Here is a 6,435-nt window from a genome sequence, read left to right on the forward strand (position 1 = left end):
AAGAAGAAGAAGAAGAAGAAGAAGAAGAAGAAGAAGAAGAAGAAGAAGAAGAAGAAGAAGAAGAAGAAGGAGAAAGAAGAGGAGGGGGGAGGAGGAGGGGGGAGGAGGAGGAGGAGGAGGAGGAGGAGGAGGGAAGGAGAAAGGAGGAGGGGGGAAGAGAATAAAGAAGGATGGGGAAGGAGGAGGGGAAAGAAGAGGAGGAAGGAGGAGGAAAAGAAAAAGAAAAAGAAGGAGAAGAAAGAAAGAAGGAGAGAAAAAAGGGAAAACAGAAAAGAGAGAAAGAAAGAAAGAAAGAAAGAAAGAAAGAAAGAAAGAAAGAAAGAAGACAAGCTTCCTTTTTCAAACTTCTCTGAGTATTTATACCACTTTGTTTTCCTTCACACGAGGGAAATAACAAGAGGTCCTCTGATGAATGTTGCAGATCGCCATGGTTACGGTTCAGAGATGCGGCAAAAAGCAATTATGGTGGAACAGAAGCAAGAAATGCACCTCTTTGTCAGTATTTCATAACAGCTGCAATAACGCTAGAGCACCCAAATGAATGTAAAATAACTGAAATATTGTGGCATGTTAAATGCCAGCACGTTAAAAAATTGTATTTCAATGTCACATTATTTAAAACGACAGGAAGCATGAATTCCAGCTGCACCAAGGAGCTTGTTAAGAGATACAGGGTGGGGGGTGTGATCCAGCATCCACACAGGGAGGAGCCTTCAACACGATTCGTGAAGTACAATACTGTTTGGAGAAAAGAAAGTGGCACAAGAACAAATTTAATCTGATATTCAGAATTAGTTCACTGATGCCTTATTGAGGTTAGCACCCCACCCATCCCAAAACTTCTGCAGTATTAAGCGATTCCTTTGCAAATTCCATATGCATGGGCTATGAGCTCGTTTCCTTGCACCACAAGCTCAAAATACTTCTATTAATTAAAAGTTTTCTTGCTGGGCACTGTTATATCCATTTTTACAGTAGATCCAAAGGAGGCAATGATGCCCAGATAAATGTTAATGGTTCATCCTGAAGTCTTCTGTGGTCAGAGAAGATTAGGGATGTCTTTAGTTTTCAGTGTGGGAAAATTCTCCCTTACAGATTGAATAGCTCATAGGTCCTGGTTTTTATTTATTTTTTTAAATGTTTGTTTATTTTTGAGAGAGAGAGAGAGAGAGAGAGAGACTGGGGTAGGAGCAGAGAAAAAAAGGACAGAGTATCTGAAGTGGGATCCGTGCAGACAGCATGGAGCCCGATGTGGGACTCGAACTCACAAACCATGAGATTACAACCTGAGCTGAAATCGGATGCTTACCTGACTAAGGCACACAGGTGCTCCTAAGCTCCCAGTTTTTAAGTGGTGGTGAGAGAAAAGACAGGATGTGACAATTCTGAAAAACCAACTCTATTTAGCACTCTTTAAATTCCATTTTTCTTTGCATGAAAAAAAGTGCAGTAGGTGAGATGTGCCTCAGCCACAAATGCACAGTGCACTGTGCTGACACTCAGCCTGTGACTTTATCTAAGCAGAACTTATGCTCTTTTCCCAGCCCATCTATGGTCACAGCTCGGAAGTAACCATAAGTTATGTTTTACCATTCAAGGGCCAATAAGATGGCTCTTCTCAATGGTCCAATCATTGTTAGATATACCTGTGGTCTCTCACAATATTACCTGGGCTAGAAGACCAAAGAGCTGTCAATAGGATCAATATGAAATTATCTTCACCAAGGAGAAGGTACAACTCTTTTTTAAAAATATAATTTATTGTCAAATTGGCTAACATGCAGTGTGTACAGTGTGCTCTTGGTTTTGGGGGTAGATTCCCATGATTCATCACTTAACTTACAACACCCAGCGCTCATCCCAACAAGTGCCCTCCTCGGTGCCCATCATCCATTTGTTTTCCCCTCTCCCCGGCTCCAACATCAACCCTCAGTTTGTTCTCTGTATTTAAGAGTCTCTTATGATTTGCCTCTGTTCCTCCCTGTAACTACTTTTCCCCCTTCCTTTCCCCCATGGTCCTCTATTAGGTTTCTCAAGTTCCACATAAGAGTGAAAACATATGATATCTGTCTTTGAGAAGACATAACTCTTATGAATAGCAATTACTGGGGCACATGGATAGCTCAGTTCATTGAGCATCAAACGTCGGCTCACATCATGACCTCATGGGTCTTGAGTTCAAGCCCCACATTGGGATCTCTGTGGTCAGCGCAGAGCCCACCTTGGACACTCTGTCCCTCTCTCTCTCTCTCTCTCTCTCTCTCTCTCTGCCTCTCCAACCACCCCCTCAAATGTAAATAAGCATTAAAAAAATAGCAACTACTCCTTTGATGATTTATAGTTTAGAAAGGTACTGCTTTCATATGCATTGCTGTGTAGGGAAGGCATTGGAATTCCTCTCCAGGTGAATGGAACAACTATAGCTCAGTCAGTAGCTACATGTGGCATTTAGGACCAACATCTCTCTGATATCAGTCCCACAATACCTCTAGTTTACATCTCAAGTGGCTTCACTCATCCGTGTACATGCAGAGCCAAGTCTTTTTAGCAGAATGATAATGGCAAAACTTTGCTAAACTTTTAGAGTTCCTTGGGCTTCCTTTCTGTTGTTACATAACTACCCCAAAACCTACTGGCTTAAAATAACCACTTGATTGTGCTCAGTGATTCTGTGAACTAGGAATGAAGTGAGGGCCCAGTGGTGATGACTTGTCCTTTGTGTCTGGGGTCTCAGCTGGCAACACTTAAAGGCTAGGGTGGAGAGAGGGGACTTCATGGTTCAGGACTAGAGTCATCTGAAGGCTTCTTCACTTGCATGTCTATCATTTGGGCTTGGAGGAGGCAAAGACTGAAGTATCTCCACATGGAGTGGCTTTCTCACAACATGGCCGTCTCAGGGTAAACCCTCCACTTGGCAGCTTAAGATTTGAAGTCCAAGCATCCCAACAAAGCGGAAGCTACATCACCATTTACAACTCTGCCTCGGAACTCCCACTCCATTGGCTTCAGGTCCATAGTCTGTAATCAATGGATGGCGCAAGAGACCTTTTCTCAATGCGAGGAAACATCAAGGTGGTTTGCAACCATGTTTCGAGACCACCATTACATCCTCATTTAGGAATGTGTGGCTTTGACAAAAAAGCCAAAGATACATCCAAATGAATATAACTTTTGAGAAATTAGACCAAAGATTGGGAGGTGTGTGGTGCTTCTGACACATGAATGGCTTCAGAAGGTTGACTTAGGCGAATTCTAGAACGGATGGGGGAGTGCTTCTAGAGACACATAGGGCTGGGGGAGAAGGAGGAGTTCTGCCTACACATTTATTCCCCACTACACCATCCCCCATTTTAATGGAAAGGACTTCAACAGCCCTCCCACATGGCCTGTAATTTTCAAGGAGGTAAATGTCTTATTATCTCTTTTACAGACAAAAACCAGCAAGTGAGTTAAGGGTATATGATAGGATCTGGAGATTCCCCTAAATTCAACCATCAATTGATTTCCCAAGGTTCATGAAAGACTACTACTTCCCATATTTGCACAGTTTAAAAAATACAAATTAGGACTCAGCTTCATTGCTTTTTAAACTGAGGAAAGGCAATCTTCTAAGAGAGAGCATGAGTGGGGGAGGGTCAGAGAGAGAGGGAGACACAGAGTCTGAAGCAGGCTCCAGGCTCTGAGCTGCGGGGCTCAATCCCATGAACCATGAAATCACGACCTGAGCTGAAGTTGGACCCTTAATGGACCAAGCCCCTTGGATGCCCCTAAAGTTTTCATTGTGATACTGGAAGAGGCCAATTCATAAGTGATCAGTTTGCTGGGTTTTTGCAGAGCGAACACAGACATGTAACTAGAGCTCGTGTCAAGAAATAGACCTGGAGCAGCACTCCTTACTTCTTTCCAGTCATCCCTTTTCCCAACGGGTTATAGCATGGGCTCTTCATGGTTTCCATTTTTAATAGACTCTTATTATGCTTGTGAGATTCATCTTACTGATATCTTTTCCCTTTTCCCTAAAATGTGTCAACCACTTTATATTTGATGTTTATTGTATTTCCTTGCTTGTCAGAATAGTGTGACTATTGAATGTGTGTCCAACACTTACTTAACAATTCAGTACTGCGGTTTTGTTTGTTTTGCTCTTTAAAGTCAGTGCTCCCATCCAAGTACTAACCAGGCCTGATCCTGCTTAGCTTCCAAGATCAGACGAAATTGGGCACGTTCAGGGTGGTACGGGGCACCTGGGTGGCTCAGTCAGTTGAGCGTCCAGCTTCAGCTCAGGTCATGATCACACGATTTGTGAGTTCGAGCCCTGTGTTGGGCTCTGTGCTGACAGCTGGGAGCCTGGGGCCTGCTTCGGATTCTGTATCTCCCTCTGCCTTTGACTCTCCTCTCTTGTGCTGTCTCTCTCTCTCTCTCTCTCTGTCTCTCAAAAATAAATTAAAAAAATTTAAAAACATTAAAAAAATAAAGTCAGTGATTCCATAGAGAGTATTGCATTGTCAGAATTAAATGCAAGGTCTGAGTTTCTTATCATAATAAGCTATTAATTATTTGTATGACCCTAAACAAATCACTTAATCTTTCTTTCACTTAATATTCTCTTCAGAAAAGTCAGGCTAGCACATAAAATCCCCACAATTCTTTCCATCCCTGAAACCTTACGCTTTAAAACATTTTTTATTACACTTATTTATTTTTGAGAGACAGAGAGACAAAGCACAAGTGAAGAGGGGGCAGACAGAGAAGGAGAAACAGAATCCGAAGCAGGTTCCAGGCTCTGAGCTGTCAGCACAGAGCGAGACGTGGGGCTTGAACTTACAAACCGAGAGATCATGACCTGAGCCGGAGTTGGACGCTTCACTTACTGAGCCACCCAGGCACCCCTGAAACCCTATGCTTTTAAGCCATTTACCTTAATTCCCTGCCATCACACTTTTATATATTTCTTTAAACGGAAAATTACAGAAACTTCCTAAGCCCTCTCTCCTCAGAACCTGCTATTCTGACGGGGAGCAAAAGGGTCATGCAGTAAAGTGAGAATATTTGCAAATTGCAAATTTTCAATTGTGGTTGCTGCCTGTCTATTGTCAAACTGAACAAGTGACCGTCAACTGCAGGGTGACTGCAAAAACCAAACGCAAATGCTGTTGGTCGGAGTCAATGTGGTCCTGTCAGCATAATGGTGGAATGGGTCACTCCCTGGACTGGTTTCCGTCCTGCGTTTAGCTGAATAGAACAAGGAGCACTTGCTACTTACTGTGTCATCTGCTGGAGTCATGGACACAATCGTCACTGCTTCTTTTGTGCTCAAGGCAATTGGAGTTTAAACAGAGAGGAAGTAAAAGACTGGATTTCAAGACAAAGGTTTCATTTCATCATGCTGGTGCTCATCACTTACTGTTTGCAGCATGCCTCTGTCAGATAAGTGGGCTTGCAAAGCACCTTAATGAGAGTTGAGGATTATCCTGGACCAGAATTTGCTGGGCAGCAGGCCCTTTTATAGGCACAGAACAACCTTGACTCATTGGAATACGAGGCCGACCAAAGGGTTTTACTGAGAAGAGAGCTTTAAGTTGCACTAACTTGTTCTGTGTCCTCCTTCTTCCAAAATGTATTAAAAATGTCTCCCTACTCCTACTTTAGTTTCTGAAGGGATGAAACTAATAATCTTGTTTTTTTTTTCCAGAAGAAATCCAAAGACCTTAGAGGATGAACGTTAAGTACTCAGTGATTCCAGAGGCAGTAAATTGAAGCCAGGAGAGGCAGTATTTCTCAGTTGGATGAAAAATATTGGATTGCCAGTACCTCAGCCTGTCATTTGTAATTTTATACAAATCTTCGTGCTTTTTCCCAACACTGTAATTAGTAATTCATGAAGTTTTTGTACCATGTCTACCTTCTCATCAAAATATAGGCCCCATTAGAAAAGAACCAGTTCTCTCTTGTTCTCTGCCATATTCCCAGCATCTTTGAGGACAAATGTTCTCTTCATTGAGAGCCACAGCACACTTGAAAAACTAATGATTTGCTTCTGCAGGGATAAAAGGAAATGCAATCATTTCCAGAGCAGCAAGTTTGTCATATGGTTAAATGGGTAAAAGTGTTTTATAAAGACAATGTCTGAGGATGTTCTATTGAGGGACTTTCTTGGATGAACCAAACTATGTGGGGGAGACTGCATTTTAGGGCCATGAATACAAATGTCTTTGAAAAGTCACTACTAGTTTCCACTTCCATGACCAACGTACTCTGGTAGTCTTGCTCTTGTGTTGAACAGCAGAAGTTTACAAGGCTTTAATACATTGATTCGTTGTTGCCTCTGGGTAATAATTACGAGCGAGGATGATGAGAGTTAGAAACAAGCTGTGGGGGTGAGTGGGTTTCACAACAGTAATGATGGCTGGGGGAAACAGAAGAGAGTTGAGTTGA

General features: G+C 42.5%; 1 long non-coding RNA gene across 1 annotated transcript; it reads left to right on the forward strand.

Annotated features, from left to right (window-relative positions):
* The first annotated feature begins 3,285 nt into the window (after positions 1–3,285).
* LOC115302126 lies at positions 3,286–5,937 on the forward strand. Its single transcript, XR_003913426.1, has 2 exons — positions 3,286–3,403; positions 5,693–5,937. It is a non-coding gene; the product is annotated as an uncharacterized LOC115302126 (long non-coding RNA).
* The last annotated feature ends 498 nt before the right edge of the window (positions 5,938–6,435 follow it).

Source organism: Suricata suricatta, chromosome 9, assembly GCF_006229205.1.
Source record: "Suricata suricatta isolate VVHF042 chromosome 9, meerkat_22Aug2017_6uvM2_HiC, whole genome shotgun sequence".
Classification (NCBI taxonomy): domain Eukaryota; kingdom Metazoa; phylum Chordata; class Mammalia; order Carnivora; family Herpestidae; genus Suricata; species Suricata suricatta.